This window comes from Rhinolophus ferrumequinum, chromosome 23 (assembly GCF_004115265.2).
Source record: "Rhinolophus ferrumequinum isolate MPI-CBG mRhiFer1 chromosome 23, mRhiFer1_v1.p, whole genome shotgun sequence".
Classification (NCBI taxonomy): Eukaryota; Metazoa; Chordata; class Mammalia; order Chiroptera; family Rhinolophidae; genus Rhinolophus; species Rhinolophus ferrumequinum.
This window is the reverse complement of record NC_046306.1, coordinates 17,738,776-17,755,186: the sequence shown is the minus strand read 5'-3', so window position 1 is coordinate 17,755,186 and position 16,411 is coordinate 17,738,776. Positions and strand designations below refer to the sequence as shown.

The 16,411-nt window shown below is 48.6% G+C and overlaps 1 long non-coding RNA gene and 2 other non-coding genes across 8 annotated transcripts; all 3 read left to right on the top strand.

The window, feature by feature from the left end:
* Positions 1-3,793: 3,793 nt before the first annotated feature.
* Positions 3,794-9,613, top strand: LOC117016281 (uncharacterized). Of its 6 annotated transcripts, none has more exons than XR_004421857.1 (6): positions 3,794-3,992; positions 4,631-4,692; positions 5,532-5,681; positions 6,158-6,237; positions 7,415-7,486; positions 9,224-9,613. It is a non-coding gene; the product is annotated as an uncharacterized LOC117016281 (long non-coding RNA). The 6 variants fall into 6 exon arrangements; XR_004421856.1 differs by having other exon boundaries at positions 4,536-4,692; XR_004421860.1 differs by having other exon boundaries at positions 4,536-4,692; positions 5,510-5,681.
* Positions 6,830-6,964, top strand: LOC117016370 (small nucleolar RNA SNORA71). Its single transcript, XR_004421893.1, has one exon. It is a non-coding gene; the product is annotated as a small nucleolar RNA SNORA71 (small nucleolar RNA).
* Positions 8,145-8,278, top strand: LOC117016368 (small nucleolar RNA SNORA71). The gene has a single exon (XR_004421891.1). It is a non-coding gene; the product is annotated as a small nucleolar RNA SNORA71 (small nucleolar RNA).
* Positions 9,614-16,411: the final 6,798 nt, after the last annotated feature.

The window sequence follows — 16,411 nt, the reverse complement described above, 5'->3', positions numbered from 1 at the left end:
CTGTGATGAGGAGGGGCCATGGCGTGGTATGGCTGTGAAGGACGCTGGACAAAGGGGTTAGGTTTGCACTCTTGTGACCACAGAGCACTGGTATCCTCTCATGATGGCCGCTGTTGTTTTTACTGTCTGAGACTTTGGCTAAGTGACCGCACTTCTCTGCCCAGCCTCAATTGTCCTCTTCTGAAAAATGGGCAAAGGCAGAGCTCCCCTCTCATAGTATTACTGTGAGAATTAAATGAAATGATTTATGTCAAGAGCATAGCACAGAGCAAATGGCCAAAGCATGGTAGTTGCTATACTTTAGTATTTAGTAATACTGAGAAAGCCGAGGGTATCTGTCACTGCGAGAACATTGTAGGATTACTTATGAGGCAGAGAGAGTGTGCTGTGTTTGAAAAGTCTAAGGTAGCGTTGTCCAGTAGAAATATGATGCCAGACCGTCCACAACATCAAGCCAAACTGGACCTCCCCAGAATTCCTAAGCTGGATTAACGGGGTCATATTGTGAATGCCTCACTACAAAATGACTCGAGTCTAGTGAAATCAGGGTTAAGTATATTTCAATGATCCTTAGTATTTTGATTTTTGTTTTCGGCAGTTGAATTTTATTTTACCTTATAATTTCAGTTCATCTAAATTTTGTGTTCTGTACATGTGATACTTGACTGTATCGTTGACTGTTATGGAAGGTTAGTATTGTATGTCTCTCTATACAATGTGGTGCACTTAACTTTGGATCTTTTTATACTGAAAATGTAGAACAAAGACTATTTTGAAGATTTGAATAAAGTAGTGAAGTTGTATTACCAAAAAAAGAAAGAAAGAAAGTAAAGAAAAGAAATATAATACCAACCACATATGTAAAATTTTCTAGGAGCCACATTAAAAAGGTACAAAAAAGGTAAAATTAATTTGCATAATATATTTTATTGAAGATACCCAAAATATTATCATTTCAGCATGGAATCAACATTTTTAAATGATTACTGAGCTATGTACCATTCCTTTTCTTTGTACAAAGACTTTGGAATTCAGTACATGTTGTACACTGACAGTGCAGGCTGGCTATATTCCCAGTGCTCTGTAGCCACATGTGGCTGGTGGCTGCTGTGTTCTTCAGCGTAGGTCTAAAGGGCCATCGGGCTGTGATCAGTCCTTTGGAGCCAGAGGAGAGAAGCAGCAAGCAGAAGACTGACAGCATGCCCCTTTTATACCACCTTACCTATGAACCTGGGACATCCTAAAAGAAAGCTCTCCAAACCTCTTCCTCTTGGGTTTTGATGGAGACTTCATTACATAGGCATGAGTGAGCAAATCATTTGCCATTGGGGATTGATTCTACCTCCAGCCTTTCTCTCCTCCCTGGAGGTTCAAGGTCTGGGGTAGGACTGAAAATTTCAACGGTTGAATCATTAGGTGAGCTCTCCCTGTGCCAGCCCCTATCCCTAGGTGCTTCCAAAAGTTGTCTCATTTACATAACAAAAGACACCTTTATTGTTCTCAACACTTATGAAATTCCAAGAGTTTTGGGACCTGCGAGGAAGGAACCTTGGACAAAGACCACGTATACATGAGAAATATGTATATGCGTATTTTGATCATCAGAATGATAAAATATATATTTCTTATAAATCACAATCTCACAACAGGTGCCTGACCCACTCCTTGGACAAAGTTTCTTTATATCCTTCAGCAGGTGTAGAATCTGTGGTAGGAACGTTCATCTGTTATCCAAGAGATCCTGCCTAGGAGAGAGCCTACTAGGGTGAGGAGACCCCGAGAAGAGGGACTGTTCACATCATTAGGGGTGCAATCCAGGACATCAGCCTTCAAAGAACCCCTGAAATAGAGGCCAAGAGAGAAAGACTTAGCATTAAACGTGAACCCAACCTGGAGAGAAGTCTCCCCTCCACCTTACTCTTTTTTCAGTTTTTTTGGTCCACCTTACTCTTTATTTCATTTCTTTTGATCCTGTAGGTACTGTGAGTGGGGTAGTGGGCAGAAACCTGGTAAAGAGAAACACATTTGGACAAGTAAAGAGAGAAGGCTCCTGTCCTCTCCCAGCAGCCCACTCTACGCTTGGCCCCAGCTGGTGGAGAGGAGAGAAGTCTTACCTGTAAATGATCATTGTAAATGTGATGAATACATTTGACTGGACATTTAAAATAATTGAATGGAAATTGTGTTCCCCATTTTTAGTGATTACAAGACTGATTACCTAACGATGAGCAGAAAAGCTATGAGGTCTGACTGATATTTTTCCAGGGATGAGGAAAAGATACTTCTACTTACAAAGTTTAAAGAGACAGGTGAGGGAAAAGAAATTGTGATTATATACCAGGAAACCTGCTTTCCACATACTGGTCACTAAAGGCTTGGGCTGTAGCTAGGAGGCCAACATTCCACCAATCTAGAGTTTGTGATCTCACAGTGGCTGAGAGATGCCCGTGGCCTGGAACCCTTACCCTTGGGGAAAAGGAATGCTAGTTGAATAGATTGTTCCAAGGAGTTGATGCCCAGGGTCTAGGCTGGAAGTCAGCACCTGGCCCAGTGAGGCCTGCAGGAGCTCCAGGCCCCGTCCCTTCACTAAGAATGATCACCATGCTGGAGACCTTGCTGTACCTGTCTATCATCCTCGTTGGCTTTTTACTGCTCCTCTGTTACTTCATCTTTCGGAAGCAATAGGATCCGGCGCCCCCAGGTTGGAACTGAGGACTGATAGAAGCCTTGAGCAGACCAGCCTCCTGGGGCCTCTCACATAGGATGGGCTCTTCCTGAGCTGCCCTATGGCCTGGATACTGGTCTGTTTTGGAGTCTCCAGCAGCCCCAGGCCCTCACTGGATGCTCTGACACACTGAGATGAGACAGAGAGTCTCCCCACCAGAGTCGGCTCCCACCTAGGTCTCAGCACCTCCTTCTCCCTGAATCCCATAGCTGGTCCTCTGACCCCCACAACCTCTCTATTACTAGTTTTGTTTCTGGTTCATTTTTGTCCTGGGCTGAAGGCCGCTGGTTCTGGAGAGGGGCTCAGTGGAGGTATAAATGGCCCAGGCCTCTGCCATGGGGACAGACATGAGAAGAGGTGGCCCTCTCCCTTCAAAAACTGACAGGGCTGTGCCCCGAGGAACTGGAGTCCTAAAGACTAATAACCTTGACAGTGACATCGGACTTTCCATCTATCCATTGTGGATGACCCTTGAAAACAACCTTCTTGACTAATGAATCGGAATGATTAACTTGGGCTTCTCTGAACAACAACTTTAGATCTTCCTTGCTAACTAAATAACTGAGATATTTGTGGCTAATTCAAACTTTCCTGGCTTGAGAATTGTTAACTTTCTTTCCTGAATACTTAGGCATTCCAGGACAACGATATGTGACTTTGGCTCATTATCTTTCACTATGCTAGCTGACCACATCAGTTCTTCACTCTTAAGACCTTGGCTTTTCCTGGCCAAGGGTATCAGATATCCCTGGCTATTTTTCTGGGACTTCCAGGATAAAAGCAGAAGTCAGCTTCTATGATTTTACCGTTATGTATGATATTGGCTAATGGGTTATGATGCACATTCTATTTCTAGAATTCTCAGAATTTTTAAAAGTTATGAATGGGTATTAGTTTTTATAAAATGATGATCATAATGATAACTAAAATTTATTAAACTAGCTTACTATAAATCGATGACTATTTTAAGCGAGTCAAATTTTCAGCTCCAATCCACTAGGGGGCACCAACGGACCGCTTGCGCGGCTTCAGCCCGCGGAGACGCTGCTCTAGGCTGCAGCCGGCGCTCAGGTGGTGGGAGGAGTATCTTGTGTTGTCCACGGAGGTGTCGCGAACGGTCCGTAGGTTCTGACCCCACCACCGCCAGTCCTGGCGCCTGGAGCGAGTCACGGCTGGGACACGCTGCACTGGGAACCCCGGCGGCCTCCAAGGCGGGTGTTGCGTGCCCCTTACAAGAGGCCCAGGGGGCGCGGAGAGCCGGCAGGAGGTCAGCTCCGACCCCAGGCCCAGCCCCGGGTTCCGTGCCCGCCCCCGCCACCGGGTATGGACCTCTCTCGGGATTCGTGTCCCCCAGAAAGGGGCCTCAGCTCGGCCGCTCCATCACCGACGCTGCTTCGGAGCGGGCGGGTGCCGGCGGCGGATCCCCGTGCTCCCCCACCCGGTGTGGAACCTTCGTGTCCGCCAGTGGCCAGAAACGGATCCGGCGACGCGTGGGCCCCACGTCCCGCAGCGAGGCGTGTGGAGCCGCGTGTGACCCCGGACCTAAGGGGCGCCAGAGCCCCCCGATGTTCACTGCGCCCCACCACCTCGGACTCCTGTCGTTTGTTGGCCAAGCCACTGGTCTGTTGCCTACAAAGTGTCCTTAATGACCGTAATTCTTTCCCCATAGTAAATTTTAAAGGAAAGTGTTGCAACCTCCTTTTACAGACCTGTTGACTGAGCTTTAAAGGCCGCTCGCAGAGCCCCAGAGTCTGGATTCCTGTCCCCTGCTCTGCACTAAAGCCTGTTCCCCGTGCTTTTCCCTGCCTAGGCCTTGCGACTATGTGGCTCCTTGCAGACAGAGGACAGCTGTCCCTTGGATGGCTGTGCGGGCTGTGCATGAGCCAGCGCCCTTTTCTCCTGCAGGACCCTGATCTGCACTGCCTGATGTGTCCCCACCGTGTCCGGGCAGTGAGGCTGTCCCCTGGGTGAGTGCTGCTGCTCCGGGGCACCTTGAACTTGGGGCTTGTTGCCTTCCTGCCCCAGGGCAGAGGGGCTGGTCCTGGAGCTCAGGCCGGCTCTGAGAACTGTCTTGCAAAGCCCGGTGCAGGAGGCCTGGTGTTGTAGGTGGGGCGGGGCCAGGGTCCAGGAAGGCCTGAGTTCAGATCCTGACTCAGCCCCCCTTAGCTCTGGAACCTTGGGTCAGTTTCTTCATTGTCCTGTCTTTACTTTCCTTCCCGTCGGGGAAGTGTAAGAGCTCTGGGGGAACAGAGGCCTTGTCTGTGTTTTACTTTGCTTTTGAACCCACAATGCCCGGCACATAGTAGGTACTCAAGTAGATAGATGCTTGGTGAATGAGTAATTGAGGTATTTTTACCAAAAGGTGTTCTTTCTGTGGACTCTTGATGGGGGAAGATGGAATCTTTACATGAACTAATGACAGTGTTTGGGTCCTGGGCTTGGCTGGGTAGCTTTGCCCTTCGGGGCAGATAGCAGGCTGTGAACAGGCCTAGTTTCTGTGAGGCTTTTTAAAAGGAGAATAAAGCATGGGCTGTATGTCAAGGAGCTATGTGGTGGTTGTGGAGCCACAAGGTGGGTTATTTCTCACCAAGGGCTTCCTTCCAGCAGGCCATTTCTGCCTCCTTTCTCTCCCCTGTGTAGGTCGTTCCTCATGTAGGATGCCTGGTGTGATGTAGTCTGGGAAGTGGCTTGACATGACATGAGAGCATTGATTATGCTTTGTGGAAATCGTTGGTTTTTTTGTCCTTTTGCTTCTCTCTGCTTTGATCTCGATCTCACTGTCAGTCTCACCTGTCCTTCGTGTCAGTGCCTGGCGGGTGCCCCGTGTTGAGAAGCTGTGGAACAAACGCACAACAGGAGCAAAGAAAAGGGGAGATGCGTCTTTGTAAGTTGGCATGGCCCTTTACCTGTGGAGGACCAGGGGAAGACTGCTTGTGAGCCCGCCAGCCAGGAGAAGGTGAGTGAGCTTCTTCTGTCGGAATTGTTCTTCCCCTTGGCCCACTGGAGGCTCCTGGGTATGAGACGGAGCCCAGTCCACCAGGGGAGGATTTTCCATAGGCATCCTGAGGTGTTCCTGCCCCACTGCCCTCCCCATCCCTGCCAGGCACTGCCTGTCTGGTCCCACACGTTCCCAAACCTGTTCTGGATTCCACATCCTATTCAAGATCCAGCTTCCGGAACCTCGACAATTTCATCAGAGTTTGCACAGAAGATGGTCTGAAAAGCCCCTTGTGCCGCATCTCTTGTCCCATGTGGAGTTGCAAACTTCTTTTCAGTTCATGAGAAAATGACGTGCCTTGTGGGTTAACTAACAACAGCCCACATTTGTGAAGCCGCTAGCTACTGTGCCAGACACTCTGTATGTGCTCACCAGGACATGTTGTGACCAGGGGACAGCAAGTTTGCTCATCCAGACCTTCTCTTTTATTGCAGAGGAGTGAGCTCAGTGCAGAGCAGCCCTTGAGAGGTGTCTCCATCCTGTCAGGAAGTGGCTGGACCACGGTGTGCCCAAGGTGAGTTGTGTTCTCTGGAGGCTTGGGGTTTTGCATGCCACGAGGTGCACGCAGGTTCCCTAGGTGTGATGTAGTCTGGGAAGAAGATAGAGGAGAGATGATGTGGTTTCATGCTAGCCCCCAGTTTTACCCTCTCTGGAATCTTTGAGAACACACCTGGTTCCCCTTTATGTGTTTGGTTCTGAGAGCCCTTGGGGAGCCCTTCCTCAAATTTTAGGTTGGCAGCAGAATGTCTGACTCGAAAGCTTGGAGAAGGATTTTGGCATATCCACCTGTACCCAGGTCTCAATCTCTTCTCTGCCTCCTCCTAGATTTGGACCTTCTCTTATCCCCATTTCATCCTCCAGAAAGCAAGAATACAGAAGCCAGTTTTCTTAGGATCACACAGTCGCTGTCTTTTAGAGCCTTTTTAAAGCCTTTTAGACTTTTCTTTCAGAGGTGTCTTCCAATTACCTTTCCTGCCTGGGCCATAGTGGAGGAATTTCTGCAGGATTAGAAACAGTTACTGGGTCCTTGTGCTCAATTGGAGAGGCTGACTGCTCCAGCCTCTGTCAGTGGCCTCCTTTTTCAGCAAAACCCCGTCCTTTTCTGCCCCTGCATTCAGAAGTGGTCACAGGCTGCCCATGTCCTGTTCATTGGTAGTGCAGGGAGGGGAAATGTGGAAAGGGTCGTCCCGTGTCTGGAGGGTCCACGTCCTCGACCTTGCGGTTCTGGGAGCTTTCCCACCGTTTTCCTTGGCACACGCCTTTGGCCTCCAGGGCCTCAGGGGCTGTGCTGTGTGCGTTAGTGTCACTGGGGTTTTCACTTCCTGCCCCGGCTGTGGGGAACCAGGCTATGTGTGTTGCTTAAGTTCCCCTTGATGCCCAGCACAGTTGCTGTCAGTCAGCCATGGCACCTCCCCGTCAACCTGGCCTTGGCATCCTTTTCAGCCTATCACTGATTAACTCCCCATTAATCGGCATTGGTCACCCTGCCACATACTATCCCCTGTCTCCTTAGAGTTAACTACTGTCCTCTTCATGAGGAAGTCATGTGTCTTGTCAGGAAATAACAACAGCCACCACGTGTGAGCTGCTTATTATCTGTAACTAGTGCGCTGCGCCCTCTCCTGATGCCCACCATGCCCTGCTGTGAGCAGGGACAAGTCGCGGGCTCACTCACAGCTTGTCTGTTGCAGATGAATGCACCATACAGAAGCATCATGGGAGTTGTCGTGGCAGGAACATTCTAGACCCCCAGTGTCCTTGAGGTAAGACCTCTGGTCCATTATCTGAAGTGTGGGTTCCTTGCATCCGCTGCAGTCATGTTCGTGTTCCCAGGGCCTTTGGGTGAAGAGATGTAAGGGAGCTGAGAGGTGCGATGAAGCCAGCATCTGATCGCCACCCCACCCCCAGCCCGCCTAGGTCACACGTGGCCCTTCACATGGCTTCAGCGGCTGCTGCAGGCTGGGGCCTCCAGAGGCCCACTTGAATAAGGAGCCCTCCCTGGGATATCTGCCCTCCCTCCCTGGAGGATCAGCGGAAGCCTGTAATGGAAACCGGGTGGACTTAGGTGTCAGACACTCCTGTCCCTGGCTTTGAATTTCCTCTGTTGCTCCCTGTCGGTGACCTATTCAGAACCTTACTTGCTTTGTTTGAAAAACAAAGCTATGATATGACAGAGGGGACTTCCGTGGTCCTTAAGATCATATGATTCCGATCATTTCCAACCGTAACATTTTCCCGGTGTTTTTGCCTGAGTGACTTCTCTTTGGTTCCTCTTGGCAAGGATGTCCGCTGGGGCTTTCCCAGGAAGGAATGGCCGCTCCTGGGGTCCTGTGCTCTGCTGGGTTGTGTTCCTAGACTCCATGTGTTGCACAGGCCACTGGCATTGCTTCTTCTCCGGAATCTCTCTCTGGCCTCGTATGCACCTGCATTCAGAAGGGATCACGGGCTGTCTGTGCCCTGGTCGTTCATAATGCAGGGAGAGGAATTGTTGAAAGCAATTTCCCGTGTTTGGAAGGTCCACACCCGTCCCTTTCAAATGCTGACGCTTTCGCACACTCCGGCTTCTGCTGCCAATGCTTTCCACTCTCAGGCATTGTGGGTTGCTGTGTGAGAGTCGGCGGCAGGAGACTCTTTAGCTTGGCCTTTGTCAGCTTGGCCTCCTGTTGTCAGAGCCAGGCGACGTCTATATCAGGATTTAGACACTTTGGGAGGCCAGGATAATTTAAGCATAATGAATAAATGCTGTGTTGGGTGGTATATAGGGATTGCCATCAGATTTTCAAAGGGAAGCAGCTCTTTGGAGGTGGTAGACCTGCGCAGGCTTTTGAAAGAGTGGGATGTAATGCGCCATAGGAAGGTATTGGAGGGAAGGGAGCAACAGGAGAACACCCACGAGGCCGGGGTGAGCACAAGCGCCTGGGGAGACAGATGTGCAGGCAGGTCGTGACCGCGTGGAGGGATGGGATGGATGCGGGGCTGGTGGTCTTCACTCCCAACACCGCCTGGCGGGGCTTCAGTGGGAGGAGCCCCTGGAACACGCTCTCCAGCAGTCTCTCTGCCAATCACTGCATCTGCTCTGTTGCCCTGAAAAGGCCCGTTTTTTTAAGACCGTGTCCATGTTGACTCTTGTTTAGAAGCACTGAGATACCTTTTTGAGTTGAGTTTGGTGTAGAAAAACAAAACCGGCATCTCACTCGTGATTAATTGGGGGAATTCTCACTGATACTCACTTGAAGAAAGATGAAAAAATGTTGGAGACCAAACGCTTGATGCGACTGCCTGCTCTGTGGCCTCATCACTCTAGGGGTGCTATCTTGGATCTGGAGATGGTTGGAGGAAACCCCAAGGGGACAGAGGCACTGATTCTCGCGATAGTGACCTGGGTCACAGCTGCCCTGGAGGGGCCTCCTCGTGGTGAGCTAATGCCCAGGGGCCAGGTGGGCCTGTGTTTCTGAGGTGGACATTCCGAGCTGCTGGCCTCATTTGACTTTCTCCTTTAGATTATTTTGGGGTTGATCACGGACACAGGCGTAGCGGAGTGAAGAGTGATGTTGCCACGTGATCTCTCGCCAGACTTTCTTACCTGTATTAGCTCAACACGGCATGGAAGGACTTTTTCCTCTGAGTGAGCAGGACATCAGGAAAGCCCTGGAGGGTTATGTGCAGACTTGGAGACCTCCACCTGGCTCTGCCCCTTCCCGGCAGGTGCCACAGAGCGTGTCGACCAGGACTACGGTATCCTTTTGTCTGGGCTAGGTCGTCCAGTGGCCCCCTGGCCCCCCCACCTACTCCTGGTGAAACCCCTTAGAACCAACAGTTCTGTCGAAGTTGTCTCTGCTGTGCAGCATTGGCCTCTCACCTGCCTCAATAAATCTCGGAATTGCCCTGTTGCTTGTTTTTATTTGTTTGTTTTCTTTATTAAAATCAATACGTCCATGTGCCAGTGAGGCGGGATGTGGAGAAAGTGGTTCACGGGCAGATCTCTCAGCTTTCAGTCATTGAGAGTTTCCACTGAGCATGACTGAGGGGGTAGGAGATGGGAGGTAGCATTTGGACTAGGGTGGAACAACCCCAAGTGCTTCTGGGGGACTCAGCTTTAGGAGGGAAGAGAACTGTTAGAATTGTTGGCTGAGGGACATTTGGGCCAAGGCTTTGGAAAGATGATGATGGTGGGGTGGACGATGAGGCAGGGCCAGGGGCTGAAGTCCCCGAGGGAGGCAGGAGTGTCCTGTGCTCCGGGGGTGAGCGTACACTGGGTGAATTTAGAGAGATGGTTTGGAGCAGGGGTGGGAGTGGGGCGGATGAGGAAACCCTGGGGGAACTCCGGATGCGGTAGACAAAGGTGTTCAGGTTACTGTGACTGTTCCCAGCAGAGAGATTTGGTCTTAGGAAACGTGTTCAGTGACAGTAAGGGCCGACATTCTCACTGATATTCACTTGAAGAAAGATGAAAAAACGTTGGAGACCAAACGCTTGCTGCGACCTCCTGCTCTGTGGCCTCGTCACTCTGGGGGTGCTGTCTTGGATTTGGAGATTGTTGGAGGAAACCCCAAGGGGACGTGCTAAGCACACATGTGCTTCGTTCACCACCCTGGGGGAACATGTTACCTTGCCCTCATTTTTCAGGTACAGTCCGCACAGGAGCTCCCCCAAAGGCCATAGTGGAAAGAGAGGAGTCAGTTGTCCATTCCTTGCAGTGAAACTGAAATCACCTTGACTGGGCTGAAGTGGACACCGGGTGGCCGAGACCCACCCTCGTGAATCAGCACCTGAGGGTCTCTGTCAGCGGGAGGCGTCCTTGGGGGCGAGCGGGTGGAGCTCCCCTCCAGCTCTGGCGGAGGTGCTTCTGCCCAGCCCCTCTCCTTGACTCTCACGCAGGAACCATGTGCTCTCTTGAAGGTGATTCCCCACCTACTCCAACTCCTCTGTGTCAGTTCCATCCAACCGTAGCCCTGGTCCTCTAGGGAAAAATGACCACCTTTCCTCTAACTTAGCCAGTGTTCCTTTTTGTTTCAGTGAAGTTTTACTGCTGGTTGTTGCCGTGGCATTTGTAGATCTCTTTTTTGAACACTGACCATTCCCTCTCATTGCCAAGCAGCTTCCGGTCAGCTTTCGGTAGCAATGTCTGTACCCCATTCCCTTCCCCTTTATTCTCGCAGGGTTTTCTTGACAAGACTTCCCATTCTCCAGGGGAGACAGGCAGGGCCTGCTCACTGCCTGTGTCTGTGTGTCCACCCAGTGTCACACATGACTCCCCACAAGCGCCATAGGCCCCTGCCCCTCTGCTCCTTCAGGTTCCTGAATGCTCTCCTTTTCCTAGCCTATGTGCCTGGAGTGCGTCCTCCATTTCAGACACTCGCTGACTCTGCTTGTGGCACTTCCTTCAGGAAGCCTTCCTTCACTGGCTAAATCTCCACCCAGACTGGATTCCCTGTCCCTCATTTCATTCATCCCAAGTCTTAATTATGTGCAGGCACAGTTCTAAGGACCTGGTAAACAAAAGCAGGCAAAAGCAAATCCCTGCCTTCCTGGTGCTTCCATTCTGAGGCAGACATACCATAAAGTCCTAAAATGTGCAGTATGCTGGAGAAGGGCTAAGGAAAAAAAATAATAAAGTCGGGAAACAAGAAGTCTGGGTGCCAGCAGGGGGCGTGGTATTTTAAGCTGAATAGACAAGGAAGGCCTCCTGTGGGAGGTGTGATCTCAGTCAAGTGACAGGCTCTCATCTCTGGGTGGTCACTGCAGCCTCTGCAGCCTCCGTCACAGCACGGACCTGCGATGGTAGGAAACTTTCCTCTGGATCCAGGGAACCAGGTCCAGGGAACTGGGAGGTTGGGGAGGGGAGGTGGGCAAGAAGCCTCTGCGGCCTCTGCAGTGCTGCACCTGATGGTGAACACCTGCCAGGTGGTGAGGGGGGCAGCACCATCAAGTTGGGATTAGCCAACCAGGCTGTGGATGTCCTGAGGTCGGGTTCTACACCTGTCAGCTCTGCAGCCCCCTCACCTTCCACCCCCACCCCCACAGCTCAGGTGGCTGGGGCCGACCTAACCCATGACCTTGGTCTAGGACCAAGAGCAGCGATAACCCAGCCAGGCAGTTTTCCTCTTGGGGAGTTCTGAGTATATCAAGAGCCCGAGTAATTGGTTGCAGGAACAGAAGCAGGAAGAGACGGGAATTGAGTCCCTTTATCAATAGAGTGCAAAGGTGCAGAGAGTATTGAGCTCCTGTTGCAGGCGAGAGAACCATTTCTGGAACTCTTACAGGGGGAGGATGATACTCCGATTTCCAAGCCACAGTGGTGCTCTGCTGTGGTTTGGCTGTGAGCAGCACTCACTCATCATGAGGCCTGGATTTTTACAAGGTGTGCCAACATGACCAAACTTCCAGTCTTCTTTTTCTTTGGAGGAGACCTTACATTCACCACGATTGTGCCATTACTAGAGAGTGTCACTTACAGCATAGTGACTGACACATGCAAGGAGCTCCATCAGCAGGCAAGGATGAGGAATGGAACCAGTGGTGGCCTTGCCAGTGTGCACCAAAGCCCCTCTGTCCCCATGACTACAACTGCCATGTCACCACGCCCATACAGGGAAGCAGTCTAGTAAAGTCATTAAGAGCCTATTAAATTCAGATGTCCCTTAACTGCTGTGGGGCTTGGAACACAGTCTTTTGCCTCCTTGAACCTCAGATTCTTTCTCTGTACTTTGACCATCAGAATAGCACCTACCCCAAATACTAAGGATTAAATAAAATGATGCATGTTAAATGCATAATACAGTACCTGGCTTATACTGAGTGTTCAATAAATGTCAGCTATTTTTATTTGATGAGCATATCTAGCTAGCTGATAATTAAAATGAAGAACCAATAGAAAATGTCATTATGACAGATTCATCTGTTAACATGACACCGTGAGTATCTTTTTCTTTGCTCATTTACAGACATTCCGGTGGGGCTGACGTTAATCGTTGCTACCATTGATTGAACTTTTATTAAATGCCATGCACTGTACTGAGTAAGCCCATATATATAATTACCTCATTTAATCTTCACAACCCAGTGAGGTAGATTTAATTATCCTCCATTTTATCAATGAGGAAACCAAGGCTGAGAGAAATGAAGGGACCTCTCCCACATCTAACGAGCGGCTCAGCTGGTTTTCTATTTCCTGGTGTATTAAGTAAAAAATGGTGCAGCCTGATTTCATAAATCGCATGAACATACCAGGCTGTCAGATGCTTGTCTGTACTAGAAAACTGAAAATGAGGATATTTGACTCTTCCCTCCATCTGCTTCAAATTATTGCCTATTATTCAGTCTTCCTAAAATATTCTTCATCTAAATCAACAGTCTTGAGGAGTGAACTCGTGAACCTGACATGTTCAGAGACAATAAGCATATTTCACTCAACACCAAAATATCAACTGTCCGTCTTGTTACTGTTGTGTCTGAAGCAGGAGTCATCCATAGCTCTTCTGAGCTTGAGGAAACCTTCACAGGTTATTACCAAGGTGGCCCAAGAACCAGATTTAGGGGCAAGAAGAGCCATGATCCTTTTAGAAAATCAGTGCCTGGCACCAGAGGTGCTGGTGAAGCAGCTGGTGGGAGTCATAGAGCAGAATCAAGCCACGAGAACAGCTGGAAGACTGGAGGTTCATTTCTCCAATCAAAATATATTTGTTAGGCACTGTGCTGACAAGTACATTGATCATAAGTTCTATTAATTCACACTCCAGATATTTATGGAACAGTCCCTTTGTGCTGGGCCTTGCTCTGAACAAAACAGGAGGCACAAAACAAAACTCGGAACAAAACAGGAGGCAACTCATGGAGCTTATAGACAAAATGGCACGGTCCAATAGAAACTCATGCAACCTACATATGCAATTTAAAAATTTCCTAGTAGCCACACTAAAGAAATAAAAAAACAGGTGAAATACATTTTCGTAATATATTTTATTTAACTCACTACATCAAAAAATACTAGCATCATTTCATCGTATAATCAATATGAAAATTATTGAGATATTTTACATTTTCCTCCAAATTAAGTCTTTGAACTCTGGTGTACATTTTATGCTTATAGTACATCTGGGGTTAGACTAACCCATTTCATATGCTCAGTGCCACATGTGGATGGCAGAGATCTAGAGGATGAGAGGTTCGAGGTTAGTCCACGGAAGAAGAGTGTTGCGAGGATGCCTCCTTCACAGGAGGGCTGCTGCACCTTGTTGGGGCTTAAAAAAGTTTCTCCAGCCTGGGTCCCCCACTCTCCGGTATCCTTCTTCCCCATCTTGGCAGATATCAGGTGTGCCTGATGGAGTCCTACATCACCTTCCAGAGCCTTCTGCAGGCAGGATGCCAAGTTCCGTATTGCTTCTCCAGCACAAGCCCCACCTACTGGAGTTAACCTTCGTGTGCCCAGAGTTTCTTCATTCAGTCAGTCGCTACTTGTTTACTGAGCACCTACTAGGTGCCAGCCTCTGTATTGAGCACTGGGAGGCAGCAGAATCAAGCACATACACTAGTCAACACAGACAGATATTAGCACACGGTCCCGTTATGATAGTCAATCCACAAATGAAGAAATCATTAAAAACTAAGAAATGCTATGGAGGACAAATGAAAGGGCGCAGAGACTAAACAGGGACACCTGACTTCTTGTGTGTGTATGTGTGTGTGTGTGTGGGAGGCTGGTCAGAGAAGGTCTCCCTGAGGAAGTAGAATTAACTGAAGAAAGGAGGAATGGTCCCTGTGCTAAGGTAGCATGGGGGATACAGGGAGGATCTCAAAAGACGGCAGATGTGGATGGTATGCAACACTGAGGATTAGGACAGCAGCCTGGAGTGGGTGTAAGAGCACTGGCTTCAGAGTCCCACAGATCTGGTCCACAGACTGGTCACCAGTCTGGGTGACTTGGGTGACAAGTTTCAACCTTTCTGGGCCTCGGTTACCTCCTTTAGAGGGATGTGGTGAAGATTAAGAGAGCGCCATGAAAACTCTTGGTATAGCAGATGCCCTGTTTCATTTTTAAATTGACCTCCATTATTTATTGAAGGTTCTTCTGCACCACATTAAGGCCAAGTTTTGCATTTGTTTCTTATCTTGGGGTCTTTGGGGTTGAAGTCTCCAAAGTACAAGTTTTTAGAGAATGCCCCCTTATTTTTCCCCTCACTTCAATTTTACTAGGAGATTGGAACAAGTAATAGACATGACTTTTTAAAATAAACCTTTTATTTTGGAATAATTTTAGATTTACAGAAAAGTTAAAAACCTGGTACAGAGCGTTCTCATATACGCTTCACCCAGCTTCCCCTACTGAGCAGAAATGAAGAAATTAACATCAGTCTATTACCATTCACTGAACTACAGACTCTTTGGAATTCACCAGTTTCTCAATGTCCGTTTTCCTGTGTCAGCATCCAATCCAGAATATCACACTACATTTAGTCGTCATGTCTCCTTCATCTTCTCCCATCTGAACCAGTTTCTCAGTCTTTCCTTGTTTTTCATGAACTCCCTTTATGCAGGAGGCTGTTGCCCGAAGCACCGAGGGCATTTTGCTTATCCAGGTTGACTTTCCCATCTCCGACACTGGCCCACCTTACCGGCCACAGAGATACCAGCAAACAGGGAAGCTTGTTGAGCTCTTAAAATAAACATGTTGTGATACCCTTTGCTGGTGGCATTCAGACGGCTGTCCATTCTCAATGGCTTGCCCTTACTTGTTGGTCACTGAATTTACTTCCTGCTATTAAAAATACAAGAGCAGGCATACTCTCTCCAGGCAGGAGAAGATGTATGTGTGTGAATTGGACCTTTTGACTGGAGGGAATGTTCTGGGGCTTAAGTAGCTACTCCAGTGGGGGGCCTGGCTGGCAATTCAGACAGCCTGGAAGATGGTGCTCTCAAGAGTGGAGGAAGTGAGCTCAGGGAACATCCAGGGGATTGTAGGAGGAGGAGGAGGATACCAGCCAAGGCAGTCCTAGCAGGTATGTGCAAGGCCTTGGGCACATATTTTTTGCATGGCCCTTGTCTATATAAACAACTTGCTTAAAAATGTATTATAGTATCGCAGGGAATATAGTCAATAATACTCTAATAACTGTGTGTGGTGCCAGATAGGTACTAGACTTATCAATGCTGTATACCTGAAACTAATATAATATTGAATATCAACTGTAATTGACAAATAAAAGAACTTTTTAAATGTCTTACAAAATTCATGGGCCCACATGGACTATAGTGATTTATTGATCGAGATTTAGAATAATGGGTAGAGAAGAGGTATTGGGACTTCATTTATTGTCCTATCAGTGTATGGGAAGAGTCTTGGTGGTGTGAGAGACCATCTCCTCCTGTTCAAGTCCAGGAACCATCTCTTCATGTTTTTTATTGTAAAATGTGCCATTCTTGCTTAATTTCGTATTTCCCACTGTTTGGAACCTGTTAGTATTGAAGCATATAGTACTTCCTAACTTTGTAGTTCTCTAATACATTTATTTAATGATGGGTGACTCATGATGCTGCGTCACCCATGGCTGGTGGTCCCTGTATCCTGGCTTCCAGGGACTCAAAGATTTTTACTGTGCCTCAGTGATGAGAACTAAATGGGTTCCCACAGTATGCAGGAAAATATGAATGATAATTTATTTTCTGGTCATGTTAAATTTTCCACTTGGAAT